The 16951-nt window shown below is 47.2% G+C and overlaps 1 protein-coding gene and 1 long non-coding RNA gene across 3 annotated transcripts in view; one reads left to right on the top strand and one right to left on the bottom strand.

Moving 5' to 3' along the window:
- Positions 1 to 5182, bottom strand: part of CTDSPL2 (CTD small phosphatase like 2) — a 45969-nt gene extending 40787 nt beyond the window's left edge. The window contains exon 1 of one of the 2 annotated variants that reach the window (XM_042803792.1): positions 5013 to 5182. The gene's annotated coding sequence lies outside the window, so the exon portion shown is untranslated. The remainder of the gene's footprint in view (positions 1 to 5012) is intronic. The other variant, XM_042803791.1, reaches the window with a different exon arrangement.
- Positions 5183 to 5355: 173 nt separating this feature from the next.
- LOC122154552 lies at positions 5356 to 10749 on the top strand. The gene is made up of 2 exons (XR_006166561.1): positions 5356 to 5451; positions 6012 to 10749. It is a non-coding gene; the product is annotated as an uncharacterized LOC122154552 (long non-coding RNA).
- Positions 10750 to 16951: the final 6202 nt, after the last annotated feature.

Below are 16951 nucleotides of genomic sequence, written 5' to 3'. Positions count from 1 at the left end.
ATGTTAGGCTGTGTCTAAACCAGAAGCTTTACCAGTGCAATTCTACCCATTAGAAATGTGAAAGGAAGGGGGAAATACTATTTTTCCCTAGTCAAATATAGCCAGGGTAACAAACCTCCTAGTAAGTGCAAATGCAACTTGTGCTGGCAAAAGGATCCCCTGTGTGTAGGGGTTTTACCACTAACTAGGCTGGGATTGCCGTGCCAGTAAAGTCCTTGTGGTATAGTCTAATCCTTGGATTGAATTACCTACCTTCCTCTAATTAGCACCTCCTAAAATATAGGGTGAATCAAAGCAATCATGTTTTAGAATGGCCTAAAGTAAACTGAGTTATGATTTAAACTGAACCAGTGCAGCTAAAGCTAAATTGCTTAGAACAACTGCTCTGATTTGATCTGAGTTCCTATTAATTTAAATTAGCTATTCCTAAACAGAGCCTAAATAAGGACAGGTTCCTTTTCTTTCATAGGAGGCTCCAAGGATGCTAACGTGCCCTACTGTATCGCCTTCCTAGCCTCACCCTGCTGATAATGGCACTCCTGCTGTGTTGCCATTGCATGTGCTTATATATATAAAAATTAAGTAATTTATGTATAGGTAAGTTCTAATCCAAATGTTTCAAAGTCTTAGACAATTTTTCTCCTGCTTACATTTGGTTTATAGCGATGAATAGTAGGATATAGCATTGTGCTACTTTAAGTATGCATAGCTTATTTTCCAGATGCTGTGGAGTTAACAGCTCCTTTTAGTTAAACTTATCTTCGTGATAATGTTATACCTAAACCTACACTGCTACAATAAATATTATGAATGCAAAACTAGAGGTGTTTTACGCCTTCTACCTAGATTCTTCATGCAACAAAAAGAAATTCTGAATTCAGACAGGAGTTCGACTCTGAGGGATAACTTCAATTTCCATCATCTCTTTTATATGCAACTCTGGCATCCGCATCCCTTAGTGGACAGAGGATCCTCATTAGATGTAATGCAACAGATAGGCAGCTTCCTAAATGTTGGCTTTCGGGTTATTTTTAGGTAGGTGCATAGAAATCTGACTGATGGGGCTGGACCCTCATAAAACTTTCCCCACAGGGAGCTGTATTTTTTATGTCACAATACAGCAGGGATCAATGTGGCTGCTGAGTTAATCCCGTCCACCAGTGGCTGCACATTTCCTTCCCTTTGGCTTGTCCGCAGATCTCGGTATTACCATAAATACTAACCCATCAGATAGGGAAACTGAGGCAACAAAGGACGTATGTCAGATCGCACATCCAACAGTGTTGGCAAAGGTGAAAATACACTTCAGGCTGATACTCAACTCATTATTTTCTTATACTAGATGGTCCTGTCAAGTGTGTTCCTTGGATCATGAGGTATAATGAAAGAACTTCTTATTTTCCATAGTTAAGAGTACCTTAATCAAAGTAATTACTGAAACTGATCTGATTGGGAAGTAATCTATTTAGAAAAAGTTAAGACTGCCAACTGGGAAGCTACTATCCAACCCCTGAAACTGATTGCTTCAGATGTGGATGATTTCACACTTAATTTTTCAAGTGCTATTGAAAATGTCTTCACCTGTGAATGTAAAATATTTATTTTTCTAAAATATTAAATAATGGCCATCTAGGCAACTCAATACGTAAACAGCATGTTACACTGGCTTTCAAGTGAGTATCTCAGTGTATGGGAGTTTCTCCTCCAAGCAATCAGAAGATACACTGCACTACAACTAACACCACGCTTCAGCAAATGAACCTATGTTTCAAGTACTCTATAGGGCCTGATGCTGTCAAAATCCCTGCCCGAGACAGCTACTCTTTTTAAACAAGCTTGTAGAGAGCTTACTGTTCCCTTTCAGGATCAGAGCAGCATGATTCATGTTAAATAGTCTGCCCCTAAAAATTGTAATCCATTATGAATTTGATTAATCAACTATGCACTTACGGTGCATATTTGCATTTTTTGAAGACCTAACTGGGATGCCTAAATATCAAATGAACTTTTCATATACAATAGATGAAAAACAATCTTCCATTTAAAATTTACAAGAGATTGGTGCCAACACTTTAGTGGTAATGTAAGATGCCAGCAAATGAAAGAATTTCATTCAGACTTAGTCCTTTACTTTCTGGGCTAATAAGAGTAAGAACTGTCATATCTGATCTACTCACAGTAATGAATGAGAAAGGCACTTGTCTGAGAGGAACGCTCCTGAGAAAGTACAGAATAAGGATGGAGTCACGGGGGGAGTGTGGGGGGCCGATGACAACGGCCTTTAAACCTGGGATAATCCTAATAGTCCAATGCTGACATTATCAAAGTCCAAAAAATATGATATGTAGGAACTGGCTCCCCTAGGGAGACCAGGCTGAAAACACATGGGTAGGGAAGAATCTGTACAGGGTTTGAACAGGGAAAAGCTGCAAACCCATAAACTGGAAAAAGCTATTTTAGAGTTATACAATTGCACTGACTTCAGCGGTAATCCTGAAATTATCATGATGATGTTCTGGAACTTCCAGTTACTTCTTCAAAAGGGCAAGAAGTCTCAAGCTCCTGTCAGAGTATACCTATGTCTAGAAATGCACGTTAACTTAAAATTTCTGCCAAATTCCAGTCCTACTTGATACATCCTGCTTTTACATACTCACAGAACGGTTGAGGTTGCAAGAGAACTCTGGAGGTCATCTTGTCCAACCCCCCTGCTCAAGCTTTTCTTGCGAGCTCTTGCCTAAACAGTTCAGTTTGACTTTCAGTATTGGTTCTTACAACCATGTGCAAGTACTCCAAGTTATTATTTCACTTACATTTATGAAAAAGTTTCTTCTATGGGAATGAAATATTTGCATTGAAAAGTGTCAGAGAGAAAATGTGATTCTTAAAGTCTCCTGCAAACACTGTTTTTCTTGGTGTCAACCTCAGCAACCTTACAAGCAATCAAAGAAAATAAAAGGCAATACGGTATGGAAAACTTTCTAAGATGAAGACTAAGTTTCCTTTTGAATTCAGTAGACTCCCTTTTTTGTAACTAGCTGCTTAATGCTATTCAGCCTGCAATAGCATCACATCAGTGTGCTGGGGAATCAACACAGTTGAAGGAAGTTAGCAATGCTTGTGGAAGTCTGAAGATGGAAAATTACCTTTAAATTATGAAAATGCATGTACAGCTCCAGCATATATGGAATGTTTACATCTTTAGAAAAATTATCTAATTGTACCATTAAATCTTTGGGACAGACTGACAAGAGACTTTTTTCTTTAATGAAAGAACTCTCTCAGATGAAACAGGAATGTCAGCTTTAGTGCATACTCCACTGACTGGAACAGGATCAAGTCTTAACTAAGTTCCACACAATGTTTTCAGGGGAAAAGTGGAGAATGTTTTATGGAATTTAAGTCTGGACTTGGCTTGCATCCTAGAACATATATCTTGTTATGAAAACTGCTGAAACACTTTTAAGTGGGCAAGCCACAAGTGTCCTTGGAGCTATCCAGTCAACTGCAAGTCACACAGGCAAAAACTCCTGAAGTAGAAAAGCCTGAAATTGGAAGCGGGGGGTGAGGGATGGGCAAATAATCTTGGAAACATATCTGTTATGTAGAACTGTTCGCTTGTGCCTACAGCGTGAAGTAGTTACAACTTGTTTTCTGCTATTGTCACAGATCCAATATGTTACTCCAGCTAAATCATAATCTCTTCCTGCCTCAGTTCATCCATGTGTAAACCTGGTTCACTAACTCCTACCTTAATGTGTCATGGGGCTTAATTAATAACACTTAGGTCTTTTAAGCCCTCTACAAACATTAACTACTTCTTGTAACAACTCTCCGAGGTATTATTATCTCCATTTTACTGATGGAGAAATGGCAAAAGAGGCTGTGATTTGCCCAAGGCAACAGAGTAATAGTTATACTTAGAGATCCTCTTTGCGGACTACTGTATTGTAACAGTGGAAACTTATCAAGAAAGGCAAAGCCAATAATTACAATCTCAAAATTACTTTTAAAAGTGCACCATAAGCACCTGGAAGACTATGAAAAAGCCCTACCAGAAACAATAGGCTTGGGATCAGAGCAAGCGCAAGTCATCAACGCAGAGAGAGATACATCCTGGGCAGATCTAGGCTAGAGCTCACCAAAACAGTCGCAAATGAGACCTGTCCTCCTCTCCTGTGCTCCTAAGTGCCATAAAATTGAGTAACAGGCTTGTACGGTACTCTTTCATAGCACAAAAGCGAGCAGATCATCAACGTGGTATGCAACACGCTAACACCTCACGCTGCGTTCCCCGTATTGACAGGGAATGCCGCTAACGGGTTGAGATGGCGGTGGTCCTGCCCGTTACCGGCCGGTACACCCCCCCGCCCCCCCCCCCCCCCCCCCCCCAAAAGTGACAGCAGACAAAGTTGCCGTTCCTTCCCCTCTGCCCAGCCGCGCTGACACCCTTCGCAGCAGCCTTCGGCCGCCCGGGGCCCCGGCAGCCCCCCCCCGCCGCCGCTGACAGGCACCGTCCAGCGCTGCCGCCCCGGCGGTAACAACATCCAGCAACAGGCGCGTCCTGCGCGCTCGCCCCGCGGGAGCCAGCGCCGGGCACGGCCCGCAGCCGGGATGCCGCCCGCAGGGCTCCGGCCCCTCCGCCGGCCCGGGACGGGGCGGGGGGGGCGGCGGGCGGCTCACCGCAGGCCTCGGCCTAGAGGGGCGGGCGGGGGGTGTCCCCGCGGGGGTGACAGCCGCGCCCCCCGCTTCCTCCGGGGGGGGCTGGCGCGGAGGGGTGGGGGGGGTGGGGTGGCTGCGCGGCCGGGGCTGGGCTGGCCTCCGCCGCCGGCCAGGGGAGGTGAGCGGGGAGCGAAGGGAGGGAAGGGACGGGGTGTCTCGGGGCGCGGGGACGCGGGGCAGGCCCTGAGGGGAGGCTCCCGCCGGTCACTCCGTGAGCGGCCACCCCCTCGCCTTCCCCACCTGATCCCGGGCTGGGACCCCGGCGCGGGCTGAGCCGCCGCCTCGGTTACCTTGCGGGTGCGGGGTGCCGGGGAGCCGGGCCCCCGGTGTCCGGGTTCCCCCGGCGGCCGGGCCGCGCCGGGCGCCGCTGTGTTTACACCGCCGCCGGGGCTCCGCGCTCCGCAGCCGCTCAGCAGCCAGTCGCCATTTCCCGCCTACCGACCTGCTACACCGCACGGAGGGACCCGGATGGGGAGAGGGGCCGCCGCGCAGGCGCAGCCCGGCCGGGGGAGGGGGGCCCGGGGACGGCGGCGCCGGGGCAGGCCGGGAAGGAGGGAAGCCGCGGCCTGGCGCGGCGGGCGGGGGGTTGCCGGGAGGGAGAGGCCTCGGCCGCCTCTTCCCCGGGCCGGGAGCCGCCGCGGCGGGCGGGAGGCTGCGGCTCGGGCGCCCGGCGGTGCCTCAGGCCGAGGAGGCGGCGGCCGCCCGGCTCGCTTGGCGCTTGTGCCCGAGGTGAGGCGAGGGGCGAGCTGTGAGGGGAAGGGAAGGGCGGGACGGGGGGGGGGGCGGCCGCCCTGAGGGTGAGGGGCGGCGGCGGTCGCTGCCGGGCCGCGTCGCGGCAGCTCTTCGCGGAGCGGAGCCGCAGGGCCCGGGGTGGGTGAGGGGGGGGGGGGCCGGTTGTCCAACCCGCCCCAGCTCCGGAGGAGGAGGCGGGCGCCGCTCGGGGAAGCCGCAGCGGCCGCTCGGGAGGGTTTCCCGGCGGAGCGGCGCGGTTGCGGGCGGGAGTAGCGTTTTTTTCCTGCGCTTCCCCAGGTCGGTCGCCGGTCCGGCCGGCCCCGGCGCTTCCCCGCGGGCAGCCCAGCCGCCTTCCCCTCGGCCGTGGCGGGGCTCCGGTGCTGCCCGCTCCCCTGACCTGGGCCGTTCTCGGGCCCTTGGTTACGTCGCTTCACCTTCTCCAAAGCACAGAGGGCAGTGCTAGTTTTGCGGTCCGAGCTGCTCTTCTAAGACGCCTGTGGAGGCTAGCGTGAAGTTTTATTTCCACTTTCTCTTCCCCCCCCCCCCCCCCCCGTTAGGCAGCTACTTTCGGTGTGAAAAGTTGAGGACACCGCATTCTTTACTGCTCGAGTGTCTTGATAAAGCAGCTTGACCGCCTCATGCAGCAAAGCGTAAGAGGATGTAGCGAAGCTAAGAGTTTTAATTTGTCTCCCACTGAACTTGTGTGTGTCTCCTTTTTCTTTCTGCCGGTGATCACTTTTATCCACCAAGCTTTTTAAACGGCAATCTTCAGTTCTCAGGCGAACACATGTTACGACATTAGGATAACTTCTCGAGGTATTGCTCAAAATGGAATGCTTTTACAAAAGTCGCTTGTATCCACGTTCTCTAATTTAGCTGTAGGCAGAAACCCACACAGGTATTCGATGTTTTCTTCTTGTAGTACCTGTTGACTCCCTTCTTAGCTTTAAACCTGGATTATATTATAAGAGTCCCAGCTCTCTAGTCACTTAAAATATTTATTGGCTTGTTAAACTGAACCACATCTGCTGCTGTGAAACCAGGATTTGTTTTAGAATTCTATCACAGGACTGTAGTATTCTTTAGCGAAAGACAATATAAAGCTAATTTTACCATGATTTCTTAAGAAAAGAGGTAATAAAAAGGCAGTGGAAGCAGTGTGGTCCTCATTCAGAACAGGTAGCCTTATTCCTTCAGAGCATTAAAGTATTTCTAAACACACTCATTAACCACAGCACTTGAATATTTTTTGTATGATCAGCTATGAAAAAGGTTAGCTTAGACATGTTAAAACTTAATTAAGATTGTTTGTCAGTCCATTAAGAGGAACTAGTATGGCAAGATAACTTTGTGATGTCTCATAGTATAAACCCAAAAGGACATTCACTGGTACTTAGAAAGTGGGGGTTTTGAAAAATGGTAGGTGGAAATACTTTTTCAAACCATGTAATTAGAAAGAAACTGGCTGCCAGAGGAAATCATTCAGCAAGATTCAAAGCAAGCAGATATTTGTATGAATACCAAAATGGCCTAGTGCATTTATAATGAAAGCCAAAAAAAAAAAAACCCAAACATTTAGAAGAGAGATTAAAGCATATGACTCAGGGTTCAAACTAATCTTTATGGGAAGGAGAACTCTACTTTTCTGCTTTACAGAATATGAAGTATGTCTCTCACAGTGGTCTTGTGCTGTCCCCGAGTTGCCTGGTTCTGAGCCGTGCCAGGGAGAGGGTGTTGGGCCAGCAGGATTGTGAGCTTTGCCACATGTCAGGTGGGAATATGTAAGATCATACTGCTAATTGATGTTGCTGTGAAGGCAAAAGTTCAAAGGTCCACCTGCTGCAACCTGTTCCCCACATTATAATGTATACCATGGAAAGAGCGTTTGCTCTGCGTGCGTGTAAAATGTAAAAACGCTGAGTAGTGCCGGGTCTGCCTGCGTGCACACGAAGCGTTAGCAGCTCTGAATGTGTATTTGGTTCAAAGAAAAGGCTGGTGTATTGGCAGCAGTGGGTTTTTCCCCTGACTGGATTTCAGGCACTCTGTCAGACTGAGATATTCTAGGTGCGTGTTTTCTTCACTGTACAGAGAAACTGAAGGGAAAAAAATGTATAGTTGCCAGAATGTTGCACATTCTTGGAATGGTGTACTCTGAGTGCTCATTTGAAAGGCCATTCTTCATGTTTTGTGATTTCCTCTCTATTTTTTGTTTTTTTCTTCCAAGTTCCTTAGCTTTGTGTTTAGATGCTTGTTTGAAATGATGTGCTTTAGAGTGACTTCCCAGTTTGTTGTAGAGATTAAGCATCGGTGAGTCCACCAGTTTCTCTTGGTAAGCTGTTTCCAATATCTGCAGTTAGGGGTTGTATTTCATTTCAGATTTGAGTTTCACTTCCAGCTGTTGCATCTAGCGCCTCTCAGCAAGGTTCAAAAGCCACGCTCTGCTGGAGTTCCATGTGTCAGGACCCACGTGCATCCCTCAGAATTCTGTTTCATAAGCTGAAATCCTAAATCTTGCCTGGTGGGCTTTGCTTTTTCAAGGGGAAAGGGTTTAATTCCCAGGACAATTTGGCCGGGTAGGGGTCTTCCTTTAAGTTCTCTCTAGTATTTCAGCATCCTTCTTCCAGATCCCACTTGGTATTCTGAGCGCAGCGGCTCAATCTAGTTTATTTTGCCAAAGCGAAAACAACTGTGACATGACTGAGAGAGAGTTGTATAAACAAAACAATTCTTGTTTGGGTTTATATTTTTAAAATTACCTATTTCCAGTATTTGTTGTTTCTTTTGCCTATCTGAAGGGAATAAATTTTGTTTAATAGGTAAACAGAACCATGCACTTGACTTAAATGAGAAGCAGCTAGCAGGCTATGCTTGCTCCTTCATGCCTAGACGTCTGTGATCCAATCTGTCTGTCCAGGAGCAGCTATAGACTTGCTGTTCTCGCTGCTGACACTTCAGCTGACAGGAATGGGAATTCATATGGTACCGTATCCCCCCCGCAGAAACAAAGGCGAGCACAAATTTAAATGAACCTCTCTGTATATTTGATCTAGCACAGTGCATCGTTGACGATTGCCATGAAACAGTCCTCTGGGGAGAGGAAGACACATCCACGAGTGGTCAAGTTCAGATTTAGGAAGTTAAACTACAGAGTGTCTGTACTAGCAATCCTGTTGGGGCTACACGGGGAGAGTTTGGTACAGGTTGAGGAATTACCATATTATGGTGTCTATAGTGGCACGAGGTTCTTGCATAAATATCATTATTCTGTTTCTGTCTGGCTTGAAAATTCCACTGCATTCTCGTAAATAGGTATACATGCCCCCAGTTGGTTTGCTTCTTGTTTTTTCTATTTTATTTAAAACAGTGCTGTGTTAGAGAAACACGGTCTCCTTAGTCCTGGAATCAGCTGGAAAGCTCTAGGTACGGCAGAACGCGGTGCTGTTTCTCCACAGTGATATAAAGCACCCAATCTCACATTTGCTAGTTTATTGCAGCAAGATTTTTGATCCTGTTAAATATTCTGGTCGTTCTCCCCCCAAAAACTAAGCTAAAGTACTTTAAGTTAAAGTTACATACTTGGGTCACGGGTTACTTAAAGTTCCGTATATGTCCTGGAATAAGGATTGCAGTTGCCAGCTGGATTTATGGTATGCTGAAATTCTCTGTAATATGGATAAAGTAGAAAGCTGTCAGATACAGAATTTCTTTAGAGGCTGGTGTTGAACAGTGAGATAATGGGTTCTGTTAAGAACTCGGGACCTCAGAAACCTCGCTTCAAGTAAAATAGCATTTTTTGATCCAATTTTTCTCCAATATGCAAACAAAATAATGATATTAAATACGTTTACATAGAAGAAAACCTTTTGTGCACTCCATTATATACATTTCTTTGCCTTGGCAACATGCAAGAACATTTTGACAGCTGCTGATCAGTTTTGTTGATTCACTGTTTTGAGGATGTGCCACCAGTGTTGATAATACACAGGTGTTTTGAGCAAGCTTAACAGTGGGCTCTGTGTACTAACAATTTTATTGTTGCCACCTGAAAAACACAGATTTAGGGTACGTCCTGGTTGCAGCTGGGACAGAGTTAATTTTCTTCCAAGTAGCTGGTACAGTGCTGTGTTTTGGATTTAGTATGAGAATAATGTTGATAACGCGCTGATGTTTTCAGTTGGTGCTAAGTAGTGTTTATACTACGTCAAGGATTTTTCAGCTTCTCATGCCCTGCCAGCGTGAAGGCTGGGGGGGAGCACGGCCCGGAGAGCTGACCCCGGCTAGCCAAAGGGCTGTGCCATACCACAGCTCGTCATGGCCAGTAGATCAGCTGGGGGGCTGGCCAGGAGGGGCGGATCGCTGCTGGGGCATCGGTCAGCGGCTGGTGAGCAACTGCACTGGGCATCACTTGTCTCCTCCTGGCTTTTATTTCTCACTTTTCGTTATCTTCGTTTTCATTGCTATTATTGTATTTTATTTTTATTTGAATGATTAAACTGTTCTTATCTCAACCCATGAGTTTTACTCTTTTTTTTTTTTTTCCGGTTCTGCTCCCCGTCCCACGGGGGCTGGGAGGAGCGAGCGAGGGGCTGCGTGGTGCCTAGTTGCCGGCTGGGGTTAAACCACAGCAGGGTAATAAAACGACAGGAAGGAGTTCAAATGAAATTTGGGCTTTTCTTGTCGCATGTGGAGGTTGAAGAAATCCCTTTTGTTCATGTTTTGTCGGGGCGTGTACAAGTATGTAAATTCTTTAGTGGCTGTTAGATCTTTGGGAGTGACCTTGTGGAGCGGAGGCGAGTTCTCCCCGCAGCACCCGCACACACCAGGCGGGTGTTTGTCCAGGCAAACCCCCGGGGGTGTGAAGTGAGCAGGAGCTGGTTGTGTGCGCGGAGAAGTGCCCAGCGAGTGGAGGTACCATAAAGCCACAGATAAGACCTGGCTCCTCTTCCTCTCTTAGTACTGGTTTGGCCTTTGGCAGCTCGTACACTGACTTGGGAGGGAGATTTAATGTAGCATTTTATAATTGAGTTTTCAAAAATTGTTTATGCAGAGGGTCTGCTGCATGGATCGATGTTAAACTGAAGCAGAAGTGCGTGACGGCGTGTGTAAAGTCTGTCAACCTTGTGTATTTTCCAGGCAAGTCATGCTGTGATTCACCAAAAACATTTAATGTTCTATTGCAAAATACTTGCTTACAAGAGATCTTTTGTTCTGCAGGCTTTGGGTTTTTCACTGTTTATGATTTTGTCTGTGTGAAAATGTAAAACGATAACATTCAATAAAATACATACACCAGGAGTTATTTAGTATCTGTTTTCATCTTGTCACTTTAGCCTTCAAAGTATTTTAAGCAGAATGTTCTTTGCAGCTATTAAAATTCTGAAAAATGGGGTTATTTTTAATTTGTTTCATATAGAACTGCGTTTTACCTTTTGGTAAGCTACTACCCATCAGTTTGGTTTTCCTAATAGTTAAATTAAAATAGGTTCATCCGCAAGTCCTAGCTTTTGTGGGATCCCTGTCACTTGGGGAAAGCTTTGGCAAAGCCTGTTTGCTGAAAACCTACAAAACTGGAGAGTTGGGACTAACTAGGGTAAATGGAGTTATTTCTTTGCCTGTTCATTGTAGGTGCCTGCATTTCTCATACGTGTTGAAATCATCCTTCAGTCTTGGCAGCAAAGTCTTCAGCTCACTGTTAATTGTTTTCCTTCCATTCCTTACAGAGGTACTTGGAATTTATGTTGTCATGGCTATGCTGAGGTTTTTCCCGCTAAGCAGGATGGGCACCCCTCTAACTTCACACTTAGTAGGTTTGAAGACTGAATCAAGTCATCTTAAAGAGGAAAACTGAGTCTCCTTCTCTCCATCCCTTTTTTGGGGGGAGAGAGAGAGAGAGAGAGAAAGGAACATTGAAGTGAGGAGGAGGGGAGGGAGGGAGGGAAATAACCGTGGCAGAGAGAACATTAAGTGAGTTCTGGTGGTTGTTTTTTTTTTTTTTTTTTTTCCCCTCCTCAACAAGCTGAATTTTTACCAGCTTCAAATTTCATGTGTGTCTCTGAGGTATAAGGGAGTACTCATATTTTAAACTGGAACAAAGATTTATTTTCAGATTTTTAACAACGCAATTGATTTGAGCTGTCTGTAATGGAGTAAGAGTTGCATAAGCTTTGAAAGTTCATACTCCATTTGTATGCTAATGTCTCTTCAAGTCAGATTTCTCTTCAGGGCTGGGCATAAAAACAAAGTACTGCAATCACTTGCTGATCAAAAATGGCTTGGGAATATGTATTTTCTCGGTTTAACCTTGGGCAAAATGTTTTTGGCATCACAGTATTCATTTACACGGACTTGTGAGTGCTTTCAAAGTATAGCCTTTATAATTAGGGTTTTTAAAGTTTGGTTATTTATGCAAAGTGTATAGGTGTTTTGTTCTCTTGTAATTTTGCATTTGAAATCTTTAGGAAATGGGACAACTGCAAGAATTTTCTTTGTCTTTGATATGGTATCGACTCCTGGTGTTGGAGGAATTCAGTGTTTTCCTAAACCTCCTCGCGCAGTCGTTACACGGTAATTAGGTTGTATCTGTGCTGTGCTTCGAAGCTGTGAAGCGTTGTTGCTCTTTAATTAAAACATTGGTGGAGATCACCCTGTTTAAAATGGGTGCAAGCAATTCAGAATACGTTCAGAGCAATTCTTCCAGTAGCCCTGCTGCCGCCGTCTGTGTTAGCTTTGTAACTGCCCGGGTGCCAGAACCTGGGCTTTGTGTCCTGCTCCTGGCGGGGGGCGGGCGGCTGCCTTCGCACCGGCTACCCTGGGCAGCTCTTCACTTTTTCGTAGCCCCCCGCCCCCCAAGCTCCGGCGCGGTTTGGGGGCAGGGAACGGAATGAGCCCCAGTCAGGAGCCCCCCGCCCCAGCGACACCAGGAGAGCTGAATCTCTGTTTGGAGGAGCCTGTTCCTCCCCGTAAACCGTAATGAGAAACCCAGGACAATCGGACGCTTCGCACATTCTCCCTGCTAAGTGCCCGGAGTTGAGGGGGGTGAATCAAACAAAGCCTTTGTGCCAGAGACGAGCTTAGCGCCGCGAACTGCGGGTGTGCGTCTGCTTTCTGTTCTCCAAATAACTGGGTTCCCAGTTACTACGACTTCCAGTATGATTCTGATTAGCAGATTGAAAAATGAAGTGTAGGGAATGTGGCGGAGAATCGAGTCTTTGGGTTAGCCCTTCATCGAACTTCTGCGATGGTATAATGCGTTGCAAAATGATTTGGATAATTCAAACTATGTGTGCGGTCACTGCTAGCCCCGACAGGGATTCAGATGTTGCGGCAGTTACTTACAAAAGTATAAATGCAAAAGGAAAAATTATGATGTTACGATGTTCCTTATGTTTTTAAAGTAATTTTTTTTTAGATACTCAGAAAGTGAGATTCTTGATGCAAGTGTCCTTCCTGTGGACTTAATCACAGCTCTATGTGGGAGTGTGTTTAACATTTGAAAAAATGCGTTAGACACGGCCCGAGTTAATGTTCTCTTGTCCAATTTCCTGAGTTTTTGTATGAAGATTATTAGCAGATGAAATTCTGCACACTTGGGAACCATCTCTCTCACCCTTGCACACAGAGCTCTGTATCTAGACAACATGCCAGGAAGAGGTAAGAATGCCCAGTCTACAGAGCAAGAACTCTGTGACCTTTCGGTTGTAATTATTAATGCCAACAGCCACGGTTCTTAAACTTAAATTGGGCCCAAAACGTTGTATCGTGTGCTGCTTAATGTTTTCATAAACCACCCATTTCTCCACCGTTTGCCAGGTAAGATTTCCCAGCTTTTCTTCTTTAAAAGCTCGTGGAATTGCGATCCCGAAGGTTTCTGTGGCGGTTGAAGAGCCTGGGACGAGCCGAGGGCGGGGGGACGGAGAGGTGGAGGCAGACCTCGGGTCTGTTCTCTTCAACCTCGGGAAAATTATTTCCACTTTTCCAAATACAGGATGTCTGTAAGAAGGAACGAAGCTGTTGGCCAGCGGTGTCTCACAAGTGAACACAGGCTGCTCGGATGCAGAGCGGGGAAAACCGTAAGCGGGCACGTGGATTTTTTTTTGGTGGTGCCTCTGAGCGGTGCTTTTTCTCCTTCCCTTTCATCTCGAGTCAGTAGGCAGCCCGCTTTCCAGCAAATCCACTGCACCCAGTTTGGTGTGTTTGCAGGGTTACGTGAGGGTGGAGCTGTTACTCTCTATGGGCTGAAAAAGTAAGTGTAGGGAAAAGAATGAACTAATCAGAAATCATTCAGGAAAAAAAAGGAATCACTGAAATAATGTTGGTTTTCCAGTACAGTCAAAATAAAGCACGCTCTACCGCTCTTACCAGCTGATGCCTTTTTTTTTTTTTTTTTTTTTTTTTTTTTCCTTTTTTTCTTCCAATTTAAAGAATTGTGTAAAGTTCAGTGAGCATGGCTTCAGGCAGGGCAGTGTGCCCGGCGGGCTGCAGCGGTTGCTGGCGAGTAAATCTCGCCCGAGTTCTCTCTTCCTCGCCGGCTCCCCCGCGCTGACAGCTTCTCCCGGCAGTGACCGTGCCGCGCGCTCCGCGGCGCACCGGTGTCAGGGGGTGGGAGGCCCTTCGAAACGGGTACCAAAAACGGGACCAAGAGATACAGAAAGGTTTGTTGGTCCTATTAGCTGCTTTTTTTCAGACCATTCCTTAAATGCATTGCCAGGTAGACGAAGGGTTAGTTACAACGCCAGCCTTAAACCAGGAATTCAAGGAGCTGTGTGCCGCTTGAGCTGTCGGGATATATTGTTTGAAAAGATCTGGGCTGGGCCGTCATGTAAAGATGTTTTGTTTGATTTTTCTTGTAAACCAGTTCCACCAAATGTGAGAGCCAGTTTTATTTGAAAGTCTAGCTGGTGGTTGCAGGGAAGCAGATGTTGAAGTAGCTCGCTCGCTCTGAAATATGTCAACGTTTTGTGTGCTGCTATTTCCATGGAAACAGGTATTGGCTCAGCAGAAACAGCATCGGGATTTCAAAATTACATTTGAAAAAAACAAAATCAAGCTAGGTTAGTCATTCTTATTTCTAGTCATAAGCACCGATAGTGGTGCCAGACAGAACCTGTCTGTTGAATATATTAGGTATAGTCACGTGAATCAGCAGATCAGTCATTAATATCTTAAATTCATGTTTTTTAAAAGTGGGCTAGTGTTTGATAGACCTTTATTAGAAAAACATGCACTTATTGCGTTCTGTTCAGCACGTGCTTTTCTGTGAACTTAAAGGCAACGAGAGTTTTACCACTCCAGGCCTCCGCCTTCCTCGCAAGAGGTGAAATATGTGTTGGATTTCAGCTGGTCGGCAAACTGCACTTGTTAAAAATATACAGAGTGGCCCACGAAACACAGGACTGATAACTTGTGGGTTTGTAATCTTCAGCAGCAGGTAAAAACGAAGCGAGGCCCGTGTTTCTGGCTACTTTGCCTTTGGGGACATTTGCTTGAGGAATAGCCAACTTGCAGCCCAAGCAGTTACCCCGGTTCAGCGTTGCTGCAGCACTTTAGAACAGGATTACAGCAGCGGGACTCGCTGCTTCCCAGGATGCTGTACAGAACAAATCCCACGTGAAGTTGAGGACAAGGAGCTCCAGGGATTCCTGAAAAGTGAAGATGCCTTTACCTGTTGTCTCGCGTCTTCAGCTGGCTGATGGAGACATTTCTTTTCCAGCTCAGGCTGGGGGTAGGTGCTGCCTTCGCTGTGAATGGAATGTCCTGAGCCCTGGAGAGCGGCGGCTCCCGGCTGAAGAGGCGCTGGAAGCGCGGAGCGGAGCGGGACAGGAGGGGCTGCGCCGGGGAGGAGGAGGAGGAGGAGGAGGAGGAGGAGGAGGAAGGCAGCGAGGCCGAACCACAGGCCTGAAGGAGAAATGGGAAGGCGAAGGTGGCGCGGGACTGAGTGGTGGGGTGGAGGAAGCAGCGGGAGCCGCGTGTGGGAGAGGGGGGATGGCTCCAAAAACAGCGGTAAGGAAGCCACCTACAAACAACACAAAAAAAAAGCAGGGAACGTTGCTCTAAAAACATTGGCAGTTTCCCAAAAGAACACAGGCTTTTTTTTTTTTATTTTTTTTTTAACCGAAGTGGAATTTGTTTGACAGAACAATTCCCCTTAGAAATAAAATTCTTTAAACATTGGATCACTAAATAATGAAGGGTGAAGTGCTTAGTGACTGAAATGAGATTCCTTAAAAGGATACCCACTAAGATCAAACTGTGTTTCTATATGGGCTATACTTAAGCCAAGTATTTTCCCAAAATACAGAGGCAAAACAAGCCTCCAGCTCCTGCGTGCAGTTTGCTGCCTGAGTCTCCTCGTGCCCTTCCCCTGGCAGAGGGGACTGGCAGCGTTTGCCCGGTGCCCAGGCTCGCTGGGTGCTGGGGGGGCAGCAGCAGCAGCGCTGCTCCCGCCAAGGAGGCACCAACCCGACCAGACAAAATCACCTTCCAGGGCAGACACACACGTGTCTCCTCCTGAACTCTGTACTTCCCGCTTCCTTGGCTGATGGGGAAATAAGCCACAAAACTGCATCAATCTCTCAAGGAATAGAACAGAAAAACACAAGAAGGAAGCGTCCTGCTTGAGACCACGGGGCCATCCGGGCTGGTATTTCGCCATTTTACCATCTTCAAGCAGTACAAAAAATCCCCCCAAATGTTTGTTTCTTTCGTCTTACCAACCCCATTTTGGCCTGCAGGTAGTGGGGGTGCAGACGTCGGGGTGCTCCCCGGCGTGGGGGGACGCAGAGCGCGGCCTTCCCGCCCGGTCGGTGCCACCTCAAACTGCCCAAGCCCAGCCGGAGCCTTCGGACCAACCCGGGGCCCCCCCAGGAGATTCAGGGGTGAGGGGTTAGCAAGGATGAGGGGCCTTTTGGTTTTTACTATCATTAAACCTAAAGAAACAAAACTTGGGACCGTTCTAAGTATAAAGAGGCAGCCTGGGGCACACGAGAAAACAGCAAGAGAAGTTACAAGTAATAAGAAATTGATTTTGCATATAATAGTTATAACAAAACTGTAATTATAAAATTCACCTTGTTCCCAGCGTCTTACCATCCGCTACGGGATTTTTGTCTAGAAATGCCAGGTAACCGCGCTCGGCCCCACACGCAGAAGTAACCAGGGCGCGGGGAAGGTCGGAACACCCTGAGGAATCCCCCGCCTCGTTTCCCGGGGTGCCCGGCGCCCCCTGCGCGTTCTGCTTTTGGGGTGGAAGGGGGCGGGTTCGGTGTGTTTCCCACAGCCCCGCTCGCCCAGATCCAAAGAACTAAGGCGCTTTCCCCATTCTAGAAGACGAAAGTTGATTGACTGTGGCTCTGCCCAGCCCAGCACCGGGGGGAGAGGCGGCAGCAGGCTGGCTCGGGGCGTGGGAGCGGAGCTGGGTGGGACGACGGGCGCTGGCCCCTCGGCACAGCCCCGGGCAGGGGGCAGCCCCATGGCTGAGCCGGGCTGGGGGGCGAGGGGG

The sequence above is a fragment of the Tyto alba genome, unplaced genomic scaffold (genome assembly GCF_018691265.1).
Source record: "Tyto alba isolate M040663 unplaced genomic scaffold, T.alba_DEE_v4.0 Super-Scaffold_41, whole genome shotgun sequence".
Lineage (NCBI taxonomy): Eukaryota > Metazoa > Chordata > Aves > Strigiformes > Tytonidae > Tyto > Tyto alba.
Note: the sequence above shows the minus strand (reverse complement) of the source record. Positions and strands in the feature narration are given on the sequence as shown.